An 18305-nucleotide genomic window follows, 5' to 3' on the forward strand; every position below is an offset into this window, starting at 1 on the left:
ATACACAATTCATCCCATAACCCTTGGCTTTTTTTTTTTTTTTTGTCTTTTTTGGCTGTAGACACAGTATTCCGATTTCTGCCTTGTCTCTCCATCTCTGTGGGACTTTCCTTATAAGGATATAAGGATACTTGTCTTTGAATTTGGGTCCCACCCTAGTCCAGGTTCATCTCAATTTCAGAGTCTTGACTTAATTACATCTACAAAGGCCCTTCTCCCAAATAAGGTGATACTTTTTTAGATTCCCTGTGGACATATCTTATGGGGGGACATATCTTATGCATTATTGCACAATGCAATCAAACATAATGCTATTTCTACAAAGTAAAAACAGCTAAAACTAAAGAATGTTTTTAAAATGCAATGTTTGGCTAGAAAGATATACAAAATGCTCAACTTTACGAACCAAAGTGTCTTCCAGGGTGGGCACCCCGAACGCAGAAGGGCTTCATTGCTTCATGCCCTGTCCTTCACCGAGGAGGGCTTGTCATTGAGTACTTTTGCCAATATAATTAAGATAAAGGGCATTTTATTGTTGCCTTGATTTGCATTTTTCTGAGCCCTACTGATGTGATTGCTTTGGAATTTTTATTTTAGTTAGTATTAGATATTGAAAATCATCATGAGTGCAAGATTTTGCCAAGATTTTTTTTGAGTCATTAGTGACAAGTTTCCCATTAAGTATAACCTTGAGATGAAAATTCTACATCATCAGCAATTGAAATATCCTTAATATCTGTCAGAAAACCATCTTCTGTAATTCTAGGCAAGTCATCCACCCTTAAAGGACTGCTTCTCTCAAAGTTTAAAAAAGGGGGAGAAAAGAGGTGGATAAGTACCTTGTACAGCACTTTTCAAATTGAAAGTTTCAGTTTTTAAGGACTAACTTTCAACATCTCTAGCCCCCTTTTCTTACATAGTTTTTTTTCAAGATTTTATTTATTGATCTTACAGAGAGAGGTTTGGAGCAAGGAGAGAGAAGTATCAGCTCATAGTTGCTTCACTTTAGTTGTTCATTGCTTGCTTGTCATATGTGCCTTTACTGGGCAAGCCCAGGGATTTGAACCGGAGACCTCAGCATTCCAGGTCAATGCTCTGTCCACTGCGTCACTGCAGACCAGGTTCTCTAGCCACCTTTTGACATGTGAACACCACCATAGGAGCTTGTCCTCAGCCCAATTCATCTTGAAGGAAAGATCATCTGACTGCGTGTTATTGTTACGTTTCAGATGAGTGCATGTGCCACATATCAGCTTTTGATAGCCATCAGCATCTTCTGCATACTAAAGTTAGAAATTAAAAAAAGAAGAATCACAAATACACAATAGGACCAATCAGTGGTTGCTCATTCATCATGCCGCCTTCAACTATGCTGCCGAAAGGAGGACCAGAAACTGCAAATATGTGCGCGGCCACCTGCCCAAGTGGCTATTTCCTACTCCTCTCTCCCCCTTCATTTATTAGGCGCGTAACCAGGCTATCTGGATGACTCAACATGAAGCCGCCGGAAATGAAGAGGCTCTTAATGACAAAATGCCGTCGTTGGAATTATAGCAACAGTCATTTACTGACTATATACGCAGCAGTCAAACTTTCTGATTTCCACTTGATCTGATCAGCTGACCTTGCATGTATGGCGGTGCAGTACGCGAGAGCAAGAAACTTCAACGGAGGGTCCTAATACATCAGTAATTGCATCGTTGGAGGGGCTGTGCATGTGAAGGGATGGATGGGAAAGAAAATTGCTGTGACCCTTCCAGTGCAATTTAAATGTTTAATACTGTCATTATTGATCAATTCAGTTAGGACCGAAGAAATCCACATTGACCTAAGAGGAAGAAAGATAACAATACCAGTGGCACATTTCCAGTGTCTCCTGATCCTGGATCAGGAAGAAAAGCAAACCCAGACACAGAGAGCATGGAATATTATCCCCTAAATGTTTTTCTCTAAAGTTTCAGTAAAAATTACATGAAACATCATCAAAATCATGAAATATTAAGTGTTTTTCCCCCTCCAACTAGCAGCACCTACCACAGGCAAGGGGTAGAAGCTGCTTTGATAAATAGAAAGTAGCATAAAAACATAATTCCTGTCTCAGAAATCGCAAAGCCCATTGGAAATAAAATCATAGGGAAAATAGCTTTCAGGACTGGCTTCAGAAGAGAATCTGTCAGCACCAATAAACGGCATGAAAGAAGCCGAGAAGTAAGGATGACTTGCACTTGCCTGAAGAAATTTCTATTGTGGTTAGAGATTTGGGTCTATCAGGGATGCAGTGAAATAGAAGTCTTCATTAAAAGACGGAAGGTCTGCGTACATAGGTGAGTGCTCTTTCACTGAATAACGCGGTTCCTCTACTAACACACAATCATTCCAAAAAGGGTGGGGGAGAAGGACATTTCTTGAGAAATTTCACTGTATATGGAAGAAAAAATTAGGTGTCTGATATCCTTTAAAATATCAATTGTCTCCCTACTGTTGTTTAGGAGGGTGGCTCAGAACCCCCAACCTCGAGCTTCAGAAGCACTCTTCTGGCTTTGAGCTCCCCCATGGGTTCCTCGGGGAACCCCACAGAGCCCCTAGAGACCGCACACGGTGGCAAGCACAAAGAGCGTCTCACTCCTGAGTCCCCACACAATGTGTGGTCACCCTGACTGGTGCATGGCCTCCTCGGCTGTGCCCCACCATGTGCATTAAACATAAAGTGACAGAGCGCTTTGCTCCCCTAACCTGACCCAGGATAATGTTGTTAAACATTAGGACAAATTTCCCTAAGACTTTTTTCATTTATGGCACATTTGAATTTTATCGTGAAATTTGAAGTTCTGTGACAGTAACTGTTTTTGTAAGTAGAAAGTAAACGTGCCGATGAATGGGGTTTCAGTATTTCATTGTCCTGCATTTCAGTCAGGATTCTGGCCCCCGGGGTGGGCATGGAGTTCCAGTCTCAGGACCTAGGTGGTAGCACAGAATCAGGCTCTGACTTCTGGATATGGATTTTCTGAGTCAAAGTTCAGCTGTCTGTGGTCTTGAGAAGTTACTTGTAACCTCTCTGCACTCCTGATTCTAAACTATAAAATGAAGTAATAAGACTACCTCCTATTGTGATTGTGGAGGTTGATTTAATACACGTGACTGTACACAGTACTTGTTAAGTGTAGGCTCTGGTCTAAAATAGCCCTGTGAGCTCAGTTCCACCATGTGGTCAGGGATCGCTTGAGACTAAAACTTCAGGTCTGTGAACCCCCTCGGTCATGGGCTAAGCAAAGCAATACACAAATGAATAAATAAGAAAGCAAGGAAGTGAGCACCATATAAGACAATTATTGTAAGATCAACTCTTCTTAAGTGTAAGAGAGAGAATTGGAAGCAAGAGCACTAAAAAAATACTAGAATAGAATCAAACTCTCACGTTAGAAATGGTATTTTTGGAACATGATTATAATTTAATAAGTGGTACCCTAATTGTCCAAAAACAAGTTAGCAGTTAAAATCTTTTGATAGTATTGAGCCGATGGGATTTAAACATAAGTTAAATTTTTGACTCAATGTTTCCTTGGGGCAATTATCAACTCTGAGTATAGAATTCATTTGATGGTTTAAATTTCATTTGGATGGTCCACATTAATCATTTCAATCAAATGACTTGGGGGGTCCTGCTGGGCGTCTCTTTTCCCTTCCTTCCTCTGCCTCTCATCTCATACGTGCCATCACCACCCACTCAGGTGCTCCAGCCAAAAAGCTAGAAGTTAAGTCCTTTTGATGCTACCCTCAAATTACATCTTACATCATCTGCTTTCTTCCATCGCCTGCCATTGTCCTGGTCCAACCAGCCAGTCTTTCACCTGAGTTCTCTATCTAGACACCATGTTTCCAGGATTGTCTCTCTCCACTCCGTTAGAGCAGCCAAAGAAATGTTGCCTCTCTGAATAGAGTCACGTAATGTTTTCTCATTGCTTGTGAAATAAACCCCAATCTCCACACCATGTCTCTGCTTCTTGTTGGGCCACCCAACCGACCTAGCTTCTGTTTCTCCAGCTACACTGCCTCCTTTTGTTGCTTCAGTTTTTCAGACCCTTTCCTGCCCCAGGACCTTTGCAGATGATCTTCTCTGCCAGGAATGCTTTTCTTATCTACTCTACAACACTTATGTCTGTTAGACACCTTGCTCATGTCTATGTATGTGTGCATATACTCCCTGAGGAGAGAGAAGGTTATGGACCATATGGAATTGGAGAGAATTGTATTAATCCAGTAAAACCTGCCTTTGAACCCAGTGCCTGACATGCAGTGCCCAGAACCTGGTCACCTACCTCCTCCGCTCTCCTCTTTGTAGGCATCGGTTACAGGCAGACCTGCTTTTGTGCAGTGAGACAGTGGCTAGTCTGATGTGTCTTCTCAGCCACCCGAGCAGAAGGCCACGAGGGCCTCTAAGGAGACCTAACCGGCCAAGCTTCATAGGCAGAACGATTTTTATTTATCACTGTGGCCAGGGAGCCGGGAGACTCCAGTCTGCCAGCCAGGGGCCACTGCCCAGAGCCAGGGACAGAATCAGCCCCGCGTAGAGCACTTGGTTAAAAATAGTGCGAGCAGGATTGTTTCCCAGAGTGAATATGAGTGCGCCAAAAACATGAGTAAAGTGAAATCAATCTGCCCCATTCCGTACAGCCAAGAAAGCGAGGACGTTCGCGTTTGCCTTAACGCTTCACGGTGCCGGACTGGGCCCACTCCCAGCAAACGTAGGAAGAGTTCAGTTTGGTCTCTGGCACGTGTCTTGCCTGCTTTGGGGCCATTTTCCTTCTTTCTACCTAGAATATTTGGTGTGTATACACCCTTCAGTTGGAACAAGCTGTGGTGGTGTTGAGCATCAGCGCTGTCCAGCAGAACTTTCTTCAGTGCCAGCGATGTCCCCTCGCTGTGCCGTCCAGCACGCCGTCCCTAGCCACGTGGGGAGAGCGAACGCTCACCGGGTGGCGAGTGTGACTGAGGAGCTGGATTTCTAAAATTCTGTTTCGTTTTCGCTCAATTACGTTTCAGATTAAATAGCCCCACGCGGCCGGTGGCTACTGCCTTGGCTGGCCTCACCCTAACTTCCCTTTAATCCGTCCTCAAGCCAAAGCTGTTCAAGGTACCAGCCAAACTAATCTGCCAGATCAATCCGCCGCAGTGCATGAAAAATGACTTAATTTATTAATACTTTCAAATTAATTGCTTATATTCTATCAGGAATTTTGAAAGCCTTAAAGGGAAAGAGTGACGAATGGTGACATTCGGCACATTTTTCTTTGAGGAAGGCGTCTTCTTGATACCTCTCAAATAATATCAAATGTTTGGCTGCTGAAAAATTATAATCCCAAATTAATCAGGGGGTGACTGGCACGTGAGCTTGCAGGGTGTGAACGCATCTAAGGATCTCTTTCTGCCCTTGATTTGTAAGCTGTGTAGATTTTACAAACGCGTATTTCTCTTGAGTTAAATTTTAGCCTGACATAACCCCAATTTCTACTTTCCTAGGAGAGGGGCGGAGAGGGAGCGAGTGAGTACTGGAGATCGATCTAGAGGAATCTGCAGAGTACCTTTTAAGAGCTAAATGGGCACAACATTAAAGTAAACACGCATAATTTGAAAATAATTTGGGAAATTTGCATTGTTTTGACAAATTGAAATCTGTCCTTCCCCGTGAGGTTCCAGGGAGGCCAGATGGTAGCGCAGTGTGTTGGAGGGGGGCCAGAATTGCTGTCGTGCTCATTGCTACAGTGTGTTAAGGTCCCCGGGGTGGGGAAGTCTCCTCAGGCAGGCGACTGCATTGGAATTCCGGCAGAGAGGAACTGTGTCACGTGAGAAGGGAAACAATGATTGAGGACCTAAAGCCTCCGATAGAACCAGCTAATTTTAATGGTTAACTTTTTTTTTAATTGAACGTATTGGGGTGATCTTGGTTAATAAAATGATGTACGGCTCTATAACAATCCTCTGTACGCTGTCCTGTGTGGTCACCACCCGAGTCAGGTCTCCTTCCCGTCACCGTTTATCCACTTCTCCCTCCCCGGCGCCCCGCCCTCTTATAATCCCCATACGTGGGCTGTGTGGCTGTGTCCATGAGCTTTCTCTTCCTGCTTCATCTCTTCATCTTCTTGACCCACCCCGACCCCTCCCCTCTGACAGCTGTCTGTTCTCTGTATCATGGGTTGCTTCGGTTTTGTTTGTTAATTTATTTTGTGTGTTAGATTCCACATATGAGTAAAATCACAGAGTACTTGTCTTTCTCTGACGGGCTTATTTCACTTCGCATGATGCTCTCTCCAGGGCCATCCGTGCTGCTTTGAAAGATAAGATTTCATGTTTTTTTTATTTTTTTAATGGCCAACTACTATTCCATTGTGTAAATATACCACAATAGTTTTATCCACTCATCTATTGATGGGCACTTGGGCTGCTTCCAAATCTTGGCTGTTGTACATAATGCTGCAATAGACATAGATGTGCATGTATTCTTTCAAATTAGTGTTTTGGAATTCTTTGAAATATTCCCAGAAGTGAAATCGCTAGGGTATAAGGCAGGTACATTTTCCATTTTTTGAGATAACTCCATACTGCTTCTCATGGGGCTGCACTGATCTTCGTACACTCAAGAAGGGCAGGAGGCCTGCCTTTTTCTGCATCCTCAGCACCACTTGTTGTTTGTAGACTGAGGATAGCCATTGTGACAGGTGTGAGATGAGAGCTCATTGTGGTTTCATTTGCATTTCTCTAATGATTAGTGATGTTGAGGTTCTTTTCATATGTCTGTTGGCCATTTGTATGTCCCTCAGGGAGAAATGTCTATTCAGGTCTTTTGTCTGTTTTTTTAATTGGGTTGTTTGTCTTCTTGGTAATTGAGTTAAGTTCATTATATATTTTTGGAAATTAAGCCCCCATCAGATGTATCATTGGTTAATATGTTCTCCCATGCAGTGTTTTGTCTTCTTGTTTTGTTGATGGTTTTCTTTGCTATGGGGGGGGGGGGAACTTTAGTTTGATGTAGTCCTATTTGTTTATTTTTTTCTTTTGTTTTCCTTGTCCACGGAGATATGTCAGAAAAAAATATTGCTACGATAAATATTTGACATTTTACTGCCTGTTTTCTTCTAGGAGTTTTATGACTTTGTGTCTAACTATTAAGTGTTTAATCCATTTTCAGTTTACTCCTGTGTATGCTATAAAAAGGTGGTCATGTTAAATTTTTTTGCATGTATCTAATTTTCCCCACACCATTTATTAAATAGACTGTCTTTACCCCATTGTATGTTTTTTTCTCCTTTGTCAAATATTAGTTGACTATAAAAATGTGGGTTTATTTCTGGGCTCCTTATTCTTTTCCATTGATCTATATGTCTATTTTTATGTCAGTACCATACTATTTTGATTACTATGCTCTTGTTGTATCATTCGATGTGAGGTAACACAACTCCAATTTTGTTTTTCTTTCTCAATATTACTGTGGCTATTCAGAGACTTTTGTGGTTCTATATAAATCTTTGGAATATTTGTTCTAGTTCTATGAAATATCTCATTAGTATCTTGGTAGGCATTGTATTGAATGGGTAGATTGCTTTGGGTAGTATGGACGGTTTTTTTCTTTTCTAATATTTACTTACTGATTTTAAAGAAAGAGGAATGGAGTAAAAGAAAGAAAAGGAGAGATAAATATTGATTCATGGCCCCACCCATTCATGCATTTACTGGTTGACTCTTGTATGTAGTCTGACCAGGGATTGAACCTGCGACCTTGGCATATTGGGGTGATGCTCTAACCAACTTAACTGGCCAGGGCTAATATGAACATTTTATTTTATTTTTTTTAATTTTTATTTATTCATTTTTAGAGAGGAGAGAGAGAGGGAGAGAGAGAGACAGAGAGGGAGAGAGAGACAGAGAGAGAGAAGGGGGGAGGAGCTGGAAGCATCAACTCCCATATGTGCCTTGACCAGGCAAGCCCAGGGTTTCGAACCAGCGACCTCAGCATTTCCAGGTCGACACTTTATCCACTGTGCCACCACAGGTCAGGCTAATATGAACATTTTAATCATCTTGATTCTTTCTATTCATGATGACAGTATATGTTTCCACCTATTTGTATGTTCTTCAGTTGCTTTCTTCAGCATCTGATAATTTCCTGAGTACAAGTCTTTTATATTCTTGGTTAAATTTTTCCTAGGCATTTCATTTGATGCAGTTGTAAATGGGATGGCTTTCTTAGTCTTCCTTTCTGATAGTTCATTATTGGCATATAAAAATGCAATAGACTTCTGAATATTTGTTTTGTATCCTGCTACTTGCCTGAATTCATTGATCAGTTCTAGTTGTTCTCTTGGTGGGATCTTTAGGGTTCACTACACACATGTCCTGTCATCTAGAGGAGAGGAACTCCGTCAGATAAGGAGGGAAACAAGTAACTGAAGACTAATGCCTCAGAATGGACCAGCTAATTTTATCACTGGGAATGTTTCAAAAAAAATATATCAAAAGGATATTTTTGAGACAGAAAGAGGACTTGGCAAAGAACTGAAGTAAATTAGCAGCATGCAGACCCAGTTTGACTTCCCTTTGGTGTGTGGAAGCTTCTTTAATGTTCACAAGTGTGCTTGTAGCCGTGACAAGGGGTTCAAGGGCTTTGTTTTCTATATGAAAGTGCTGACCCTCATCAGCGGAGCCCGGAAAGGGAGTGGACAGGGAGGGTGCCTGACACGGGGAACGAGCTTTGTAGTGCCTCACAAGGCATTTGCTGTTTAATTGGAACATTCACACTCGCTAAATAGCAGTTGTTTAAAATGACACATGGAGAAAGAGATCAGCCGTTTTGGGGTTTCCAGAGAAGAGGAAAATTCCTGCACTGCTCAAGAAACCGTGCGGTTTTACCTAATGTGAAGTCAGGGTTTTGTTTAGAGTTAGGGGAGGGGATGCTCAGACTCCAGTCTGGTTTTCCTTTATTGTTTTCTCAAGTCTTTGAAGAAGGAAGGAAGGAAGGGAGGTAAGATGGGAGGATATAAGGGAAGGAGGGAGGAAAGGGACAAAGGAAAAAAGAAGGAAGGGAGGAAGGAAGGAAGGAAGGAAAGAAGGAAGGAAGGAAGGAAGGAAGGAAGGAAGGAAGGAAGGAAGGAAAGAATGGAAGATGGGAGGATATAAGGGAAGGAGGGAGGAAAAGGACAAAGGAAAAAAGAAGGAAGGGAGGAAGGAAGGAAGGAAGGAAGGAAGGAAGGAAGGAAGGAAGGAAGGAAGAAGTTAGAAACAGTGTGAAAAAAGTGGTGAACAGTGAGGGGGGGACCTTTCTATGAGCTCTTCTTCCAATTTTATACTCAATGCTTTTCCTCCTATCAGTTTTTATTTCTTTCTACTTTATCTATAAGGCTGGATGGAAACGCTTATTGCTGAAAAGAAAGGACACTTTTTTCATAACGGCCAATAAAGAGGACTTTTTTCCATATCATTCTATAAGCTTTTTAATACAATTGCCTAATGCAGTGCCTAGGATATATTGCAGCTTTTTGCATTTCTCTTTCAGCCCTTTCCACGGTGCGTTCTTGCCGTTAAGAGAACAGTTGTCTGACCTTTCTCTAGGAGGTTAATAAAGAATGCACAGCCTCATGAGCCTGATTCAATTTCCTTCCTGCGAGCAGGCTGCATAAGTGACCATGATGGTATTTGTACGGTTTTCAGGGCTCCGTTGTGCAGTTTCCAGCCATTTATATGAATGACCACATATGTTGTGCATTTGGCCACATAAGGTGCGAAAAAGCAAAGTAGATTTTCCTGAGCATTCAATCAAATTTCCGCACAATGGACCCTCTAGTGTTTACTCGAACGGTATCTGGTCATATATTATTTAACTGTATTGTACTCTGTGTTTTAAAATTTTCTACCACATATTCAATTTTAATAAATGCATGAGGGGATGCAATATTTGAGCTCTATATCTTAGAAATTCAACACTTTCAACAGATTCCTCGGACTTCAAAGAATTTAATATTAGTGTCATAAAAGGTCTTTTGAAGAATAATACTGGAACACAAGAAGAAGGACGGCCTGAGTGTACCTATCATTTTGAAAGTGTTTTATTGCTTTAATTTCCTGTCTTAGTAAAGTAACAAGCGGCATAATAGAAGATATATTGTTACAGAGTTTGCAATTTATTAGAAGGCTTGAGCTGGTTGAAGACTTTATGTGAAGTGAAAAAAGAAAACCTCTATTTAGCTGAAAAATGGAGACGAACCGCATCCACGTTGCAACGGCTTCAAATGGAGCTGTATCTTTGATAAGTTGTCTCCACACGCCCTGGATGTTTCTGTGAAATAAATCCGTGGCACGAGCCTCATTCTCAGCTGTGTGTCATTAGGTTCCGGGAAACCTAATGTTATTTCATTTGTGAGGCGTGTGTAAGATGACTATTGCTATTTGGATTCTTTAAGCACAAAGGTGCTGTTAAAGTAGAAATGACCCATAACATACATTTTCATTCATTTATTACTTTTTTTTTTTTGCATGCGTGACTGAATTTTAATCCCGAGCTCTGTCAACCTCATAGAGTTACATTAAGCTTTTTCAACTCAGTTTCCTGCACCTCGCTTGGCTATCTTTTGCACAGTGGCAGCAAAAACATCAGAAAGGAGGATGGATCCCCACAGAAGAGAGGGGGGAAGTGCACGACGGCCTCTCAGCTTACAGAAAGGAGTGGTGTGGCAATATCACTCACCTGTAAACACACCTGTCAGATTGCCTCACGGTCACTGCCGGGGAGGGAGGGCAGGGTGGCCAGCAGATTTCTGTTTGGTAGCATTTCGTTGGGTTTGGTTTCTAACACACTACCAAGTGTCCCCAAACTACGGCCCATGGGCCACATGCTGCCCCCTGAGGCCATTTATCCGGCCCCTGCCGCACTTCTGGAAGGGGCACCTCTCTCATTGGTGGTCAGTGAGAGGAGCACTGTATGTGGCAGCCCTCCAACGGTCTGAGGGACAGTGAACTGGCCCCCTGTGTAAAAAGTTTGGGGACCCCTGCTAGACGGAGGTGAGAGATGTAGACAGCAAGCGGTGCTCCCGAAATAAAAGCTACGTGTTTCTCAGGGCAGAGCGAGAAGTGCGAGAAACATCCTCCCGGCGAAAGGTGGCCAAACCTCTGTCTCTAACAGACTGTTTGGTTTTCCTCCACAAGGAACACGGTGGGATCTGCCGCCCTGTGGACCGCCCACCTGCAAAGACCGAAAGGCCAGCTGGTCTCATGTTGTGGTCAACAACAGTCATCTTCGCCCCGTGTGCAGATGTCATGAGCCCGGGGAGTTCCTTTGACCACTACGGATTATGTCTGGGCCACATCCTAAACCAGGTGTTTTGCCATGTTCATAAGCGAACTTCATTGACTGATGGGTTGTTTGGTTTTTTTTAGTGAAGAGGGTTTTATGAGGTTTACACCAGTCCAACCTGTGAAAACCTCACCCATGTTTAAGCAGCCAAGCTAGACGACTTGTAGGTTGCAAGGATAATGCTGGGGCACAGGCATTTCTGGCTACCTCTGCTCATCTTTGAGAGAATAATGATTTCCAAGCTCTAGCGCTCACTAAAGCACCAGAGCCTTCCTCGGGGCTGGGCTAGCCGCAGAGGGTCCTCAGGCACATTAGACGCGTCGCCTAGAGTTCCTTCAAAGTGAATTACTTCATTTTAATCACGGTGACTTTACCAGCTCAGTCAATAGCCTATAATGACATATCATCAAGCTTTAATTCTATCCCCTTCCTCCTTTTTTTATTTCCCCCCTTTCTTCTCTTTAAAAGATACCCAGGTCACTTTCTTTTCAGGCATATTTTGAGTCTGTTCAAGATGGATGGATTGAACAGCACTTCAACATGACTAATCATCTTGTTTTATAACATTGGAAGTTTTATTTGGTCACTCTTTTAGTTTCTCTTAATCCTTGGCTAATAGAATCTGTTAAGAATTTTAATTATTATTATTATTATTATTATTATTATTATAACTACTATTATTTTTACAACTCAATGAGTTCTTAGAGCCACTGTCGATTATAGAGTTTAATGAGTGCATACTTCCATATGCCGATCAATAGAACGTTGCACCAAGATGACTGGAGACTAAATACTTACTTCCCTTTCATTCATTCACAAGAAGGAAGCTGGGGTAGATAGTGTGCAGGCACGGAGGCATTTCATAGTCAGTTAATCCACCAATTAAATGACACCCTGTCATTGGATGGAGCTCACGGTAAAGGCCATGTACATTACCCTGGAAGCTTCTCAGCTAGAGTTGTATTTTGTTATCAGGCACTATCTATAATACATCTGTTTTTTTAATTTATTATTTTCTCATTTACTTAGTTCTTGTCATGAAGGTTAAGGATAAGTGTGTCGCTTTTAACTCAAGAAAAAAAACATTTTCTGACACTTCCCAGGTCCCATGTGCGCTTTTGTTTCATTCCTTCCGTACACAGTTGCCAACGGTCCCCAAACGTCCGGCCCCTGAAACGTCCGTGCTGCTGTGTGTCTCCGTTCCATTCATGATTTCTGAGTGTGAGGACCCCCTCGCCTGGCCCACAAAAGCACGATAATTACTTTCCTTTTTTGGTTAGCACAGGTCACGGAACTAGTGTTAATAATCATCTTTCCCTCTGGACTTCCCTGTATTTATATCTCTCTGATCTAATGACCAGCGGGACCATAGAGGTGTATTTTATCTTTATCCCAGTCCTCTTGGTATTGTTTTAGCCCAGGAGGGAAATCAAATGAGGAACAAAACATGGAGGACACACACAACTCCGAGGTCATTAACACCTAATTAGAAACAGCTTGGAGATCCAAATGACTCTCTGGTTAGGACTCAGGCAAGAGAGAAAGGGAGATCAGACGGGATTTAACTTCTTCAGTGCCAGTGTGGCCTCTGTCACCAGTGGCCAGCCTGTACCCCACTGTGTTCTTTCAGACTTCAAGAAGTGGGGGGGACTTGTGTGCTTTTCCTTTTCCATCTGGTAAACAGTCTGTTAAAACACCGATGGCATGGAGAGAAGACTTTGTCTAAAGGCCTAACATACTAATTGATTATTTTTCCCTGAACTAAAAGTCATAATATTAACTTCACTTTAGGCCTAGATAACCTGCAGATAAACTTTCCTGGAAGTACTGTGTGATGAGAGATACATTTTTTGGCTGAATGAAAAGATGTCCTTTTATGAGACTCACATGGTTGGAAAGCTAAATAATATTTTGTTAAGGTCAAGGATATATTTATGTCTACAAATATTACAATCATATATTTTATTACATCTTTAATAGGTTTTAAGTTTTACCACACAGCACCTTTTAAAGCTTTGTGGCATTTTATCTTATGAAAGTATAGTCATTCTAATTCTTATCGTGATGTTTGGTAGGTAGAAGATCAATAGGTATGTGTGCTGCTGGTCTATTTAGGGCCTTCTTTTCTCTAGGAAGGGTCAGCATGGAAAGGAGAGAAATGAAATGCAGAGAACGCCCCTGCCTCTCTAGCCTTCGTAATGCAGAGTGGAGGGAGCGATCCCTCTCTTTGTTCCTGTATTTGCTACTCCGTGTGTTGTTGTTTTTCATAACAAAGTTTTATTTATCCAGTTATTCTTTTTTTTTATTAAATTTAATGCAGTGACATTGATAAATCAGGGTACATATGTTGAGAGAAAATATCTCTAGATTATTTTGACATTTGATTGTGCTGTATACCCCTCCCCCAAAGTTAGATTATCTTCTGTCACCTTCTATCTGGTTTTCTTTGTGCCCCTCCCCTCCCCTAACCCCTCTCTCCTTCTTCACCCCATCCCCCCTGCCCCAACCCCCCTCCGCCCCTGTTGCCATCGCATTCTTGTTCATGTCTCTGAGTCTCATTTTTATGTCCCTACTATGTATGGATTCATGTTAGTTTTTTTTCTGATTTACTTATTTCACTCCGTATAATGTTGTCAAGGACCATCCATGTTATTGTAAATGATCCGATGTCATCATTTCTTATGGCTGAGTAGTATTCCATAGTATATATGTACCAAAGCTTTTTAATCCACTCGTCCTCTGACGGACACTTGGGCTGTTTCCAGATCTTCGCTATTGTGAACAATGCTGCCACAAACATGTGGGTGCATTTCTCCTTTTCGAGCCGTTCTATGGTGTCCTTGGGGTATATTCCTAAAAGTGGGATAGCTGGGTCAAAAGGCAGTTCGATTTTCAGTTTTTTGAGGAATCTCCATACTGTTTTCCACAGTGGCTGCACCAGTCTGCATTCCCACCAGCAGTGCAGGAGGGTTCCCTTTTCTTCACATCCTCGCCAGCACTTATTCTGTGTTGTTTTGTTGATAAGCGCCATTCTGACTGGTGTGAGATGATATCTCATTGTGGTTTTAATTTGCATTTCTCTAATGATTAGTGATGTTGAGCATTTTTTCATATGCCTATTGGCCATCTGTATGTCCTCTTTGGAGAAGTGTCTATTCATCTCTTTTGCCCATTTTTGGATTGGGTTGTTTGTCTTCCTGGTACTAAGTTTTACAAGTTCTTTATAAATTTTGGTTATTAACCCCTTATCAGATGTATTGTCAAATATGTTCTCCCATTGTGTAGTTTGTCTTTCTATTCTGTTCTTATTGTCTTTAGCTGTGCAAAAGCTTTTTAGTTTGATATAGTCCCATTTGTTTATCCTGTCTTTTATTTCACTTCCCCGTGGAGGTAAATCAGCAAATATATTGCTCCGAGAGATGTTGGAGAGCTTACTGCCTATGTTTTCTTCTAAGATGCTTATGGTTTCACGGCCTACATTTAAGTCTTTTATCCATTTTGAGTTTATCTTTGTGAGTGGTGTAAGCTGGTGATCTAGTTTCATTTTTTTTGCAGGTAGCTGTCCAATTTTCCCAACACCATTTGTTAAAGAGGCTGTCTTTACTCCATTGTATTTCCTTACCTCCTTTGTCAAATATCAGTTGTCCATAGAACTGTGGGTTTATTTCTGGGTTCTCTGTTCTGTTCCATTGATCTATATGCCTGTTCTTATGCCAGTACCAGGCTGTTTTGAGTACAACGGCCTTGTAGTATAACTTGATATCAGGAAGTGTGATACCTCCCACTTTATTCTTCTTTTTTAAGATTGCTGAGGCTATTCGTGTCCTCTTTTGGTTCCATATAAATTTTTGGAATATGTGTTCTATATCTTTGAAGTATGTCATTGGTATTTTAATTGGTATTGCATTGAATTTATAAATTGCTTTGGGTAATATAGACATTTTAATGATGTTTATTCTTCCTAACCATGAGCACGGTATATGCTTCCACTTGTTTGTATCTTCCTTGATTTCTTTTATCAATGTTTTGTAATTTTCCGAGTACAAGTCTTAAGTCTCCTTGGTTAAGTTTACTCCTAGGTACTTTATTTTTTTGGATGCAATGGTAAAGGGGATTGATTCTTTGATTTCTCTTTCTGACTGTTCATTGTTGGTGTATAAAAATGCTTCTGATTTCTGAGTATTGATTTTATATCCTGCCACTTTGCTGAATTTATTTATTAGGTCCAGTAGTTTTTTGACTGAGACTTTAGGGTTTTCTATATACAATATCATATCATCTGCAAATAATGATAGTTTTACTTCTTCTTTTCCAACTTGAATGCCTTTTATTTCTTCTTCTTGTCTGATTGCTGTGGCTAGGACTTCCAGGACTATGTTAAATAAGAGTGGTGAAAGGGGGCACCCCTGCCTTGTTCCTGATCTTAAGGGTATTGCTTTTAATTTTTTCCCATTGAGTATGATGTTTGCTGTGGGTTTCTCATAGATGGCTTTTATCATGTTGAGGTATGTTCCCTGTATTCCCACTTTGCTGAGAGTTTTGATCATGAATGGGTGCTGGATTTTATCAAATGCTTTTTCTGCATCTATTGAAATTATCATATGGTTTTTCTCCTTCTTTTTGTTTATGTGATGAATCACATTGATTGATTTACGAATATTGTACCAGCCTTGCCTCCCCAGAATAAATCCCACTTGATCATGGTGTATGATTTTTTCCATATATTGTTGGATCCGGTTTGCTAATATTTTGTTGAGGATTTTAGCATCTATATTCATCAGAGATATTGGCCTATAATTTTCTTTCTTTGTGTTGTCTTTGCCTGGTTTTGGAATCAGAGTTATGCTCGCCTCATAAAAGGAGCTTGGAAGTCTTCCTTCCTCTTGAATTTTTTGAAATAGTTTGAGAAGAATAGGAATTAGTTCTTCTTTGAATATTTGGTAGAATTCCGTTGTGAAGCCATCGGGCCCCGGACTTTTCTTTGTTGGGAGTTTTTTGATAACTGTTTCGATCTCATTTATTGTAATCGGTCTGTTTAGGTTTTCTGATTCTTCCAGATTGATTTTTGGAAGATTGTATGTTTCAAGGAATTTGTCCATTTCATCTAGGTTGTCTAGTTTTTTGGCATACAGTTCTTCATAATATTTTCTTACAATATTTTGTATTTCTGTTGTGTCAGTTATTTCTCCTCTCTCATTTCTAATTTTATTTATTTGAGTTCTCTCTCTCTTTTTCTTGGTGAGTCTACTTAAAGGTTCATCAATCTTGTTTACCTTTTCAAAGAACCAGCTCCTAGTTTCATTGATCCTCTGTATTGTTTCTTTAGCCTCTATGTCATTTATTTCTGCTCTGATCTTTATTATTTCCTTCCTTCTACTACATTTGGGCTTTACTTGCTGTTCTTTTTCTAATTCTTTTAGATGCAGGGTTAAGTTGTTTATTTCAGCTTTTTCTAGCTTCTGAAAGTGTGCCTGTAGTGCTATGAACTTCCCTCTCAGCACTGCTTTCACTGTGTCACATAAGTTTTGTGTTGTTGTATGCTCGTTGTCATTAGTTTCTAGGAATTTTTTTATTTCTTCTTTGATCTCATTCTTAATCCATTCATTATTTAACACCCTGCTATTTAGTTTCCATGTGTTTGAGAATTTTTGAGCTTTTCTGCTGTGATTCATTTCTAGTTTCATGCTGTTGTGATCGGAGAAAGTGCTTGATATGATTTCAATCTTCTTAAATTTGTTGAGAGCATTTTTGTGTCCTAACATGTGGTCTATTCTAGAGAATGTACCATGAGCACTTGAAAAGAATGTATATTCTGTTGCTTTAGGGTGAAAGGTTCTGAAGATATCTATTAAATCGAGTTGTCTAGTGTTTCCAATAAGTCTGCTGTTTCTTTGTTAATTTTCTTTCTTGAGGATCTATCAAGTGATGTTAGTGGGGTATTGAAATCCCCTACTATTATAGTATTGCTGTTGATCTCGCCCTTTAAATCCATCAAAGTCTGTTTTATATATTTGGGTGCTCCTATATTAGGTGCATAGATATTTATAATAGTTATATCTTCCTGTTGGATTACTCCCTTTATCATTATGTAGTGGCCTTCTTTATCTCTTACTATATCCTTTGTTTTAAAGTCCAATTTGTCTGATATAAGTATTGCTACCCCAGCTTTTTTTTCATTTACGTTTGCATGAAATGTTTTTTTCCATCCTTTTACCTTCAATCTATGTGTGTCTTTTGTTCTAAGGTGTATCTCTTGTAGACAACATATGTATGGGTCCTGTTTTCTTATCCACGCAGCTACCCTATGTCTTTTGATTGGATCATTTAATCCATTTACATTTAAGGTTATTATTGATATGTAGTTGTTTATTGCCATTTTCTTCTTTAAAGGTGTATTCCTTTTTTTGCTATATTCTTTTCCCACTTTGATCTGTTTACAACATACTCCATGTTTTAAGTATTCATGTTATGCCTTCTTCACTTCCCTTTGGACTTGAAGCCACACTAGCAAAGCTGAGCTGGTCCAATGAGAGCCCGGGCCATCTGCTGGAGGAACATGGAGGAGGTGGGGGCCCTTGCCAATTCCCTAGATTCTTGCCTGCCCTCAACATTCTACAGCCGGAAGCAGTACCGTATCATGGTCCAGGTTGAGGGGTCTGGAATTAGACTACTGGGTGTATGTTCAATTGGACCACTGATTTTGTATAAACCCTCCCTGCCTCCTCCTTGTAGCACAGGGATAACGATAATAATAGTCTGTCCCTCACAGGGTTGTTGTGAGGGTTAGTTATTTCAAGAACGCAGAACTGAGTTGGTCTACTCATATAGACATTCAGTTCTCAAACTGCGGAAGAGGGGTTCTCTGGGAGGGTGCTTGAGCTCCGTTCTGTGGGTCCATTAGATCAGAACTATTTTTGTAATATTGCTAAGATGTCGTCTGATTTTGCACTCATTCTCTCGCGGGTGG

This window comes from Saccopteryx bilineata, chromosome 6, assembly GCF_036850765.1.
Source record: "Saccopteryx bilineata isolate mSacBil1 chromosome 6, mSacBil1_pri_phased_curated, whole genome shotgun sequence".
Lineage (NCBI taxonomy): Eukaryota > Metazoa > Chordata > Mammalia > Chiroptera > Emballonuridae > Saccopteryx > Saccopteryx bilineata.